Raw genomic sequence first — 1114 nt, 5'->3', positions numbered from 1 at the left:
TACATACTAGGCGAACACTCTACCACTCAGCTACATCTTCAGCTCTAATCTCCATTATGGCAAATGTCTGACGTTTGCCATAAATAGTTTTGTAAAAGTGATGCTATTACATTACTCTCAGTAAAACCCTCTACCAGGCCCACAGCTCTCTCTGGGTTAAGAATACAATGTGTTAATGGTGACCGGGTCAGCTGCCTGTCACCCTGGCACCTCTGAGGATCTCCTCTCCACAGCACCAACTCTGGCCCCCTTCCAGGCACACTGGACTTCTGGCCCTTTGCACCTGCTCTCCCTTCTGCCTCAGATGCCCCTTCTTCAGTCAGCATGACTCGACTCAGTCATCAAAGACATCCTGGACCGTCCAATAAATCCTTAACTGCCCTTTCCTCCAGGGATCGGCAACATCTGATGCTTGAACTATTTTCTGGCATTTCCCTTTTCTGCTTTCTTTGAGAATGCCAACTCCAACCAGACAGGGCCCTTCACCGCTGTATCCTAGTGTCCAGATCAGTGATCTGGCCTCTAGCAGATAGTGGGTGGTCCAGAAACTCATTAAATGAGTGAGAAGGTCTTTGGTCTCTTCAAGAGGTGCAGTGGGCTCTTCCCCATCTTCTGCACAGACCCCACCACTCTGTGCTACCCTGCTTGAGTCTGGTCTGCCTGCCCTGGTTATCCCCTCAAAGAGACAGAAGCCAAAAGATTCAGCTCCTCCTTTTAGAGGTTCTGAAAAACTGGGAGCCATAGAATCTGTCAAGGTGACTTTGGAGCCTTGATCTGCTGCGTTCCAGCCCTGAAACCCGCAGGGCCAATTCACTTCCTCAGCGTCAGTTTACTCATCTGTCCATCGGGAGCCAAAACATTAGAGACCTGGCATGGTGGTTGTGATGGCGAAGGGGAATGATCCTGCGCAAGGACCGGAATTTGGCCAAGGAAACGCTTTCGCTGTCAGCCGCTACTGATAAAAATTTGCGCATCTCTCTAGAGTCGCCAAATGGGTTTCAGTGGAGCGGCCAAACCATCTTTCGGGTCGTTGGCGGTCACATCCATTTTCCAAGGAGAGCCTGGCCCGCCCCTCCCGGCGCCCCCTCCCCGCGCCCGGGCCCACGGCCTCGCT

This window comes from Nannospalax galili, unplaced genomic scaffold (assembly GCF_000622305.1).
Source record: "Nannospalax galili isolate Female #2095 unplaced genomic scaffold, S.galili_v1.0 scaffold1036, whole genome shotgun sequence".
NCBI classification, from domain to species: domain Eukaryota; kingdom Metazoa; phylum Chordata; class Mammalia; order Rodentia; family Spalacidae; genus Nannospalax; species Nannospalax galili.
Note: the sequence above shows the minus strand (reverse complement) of the source record.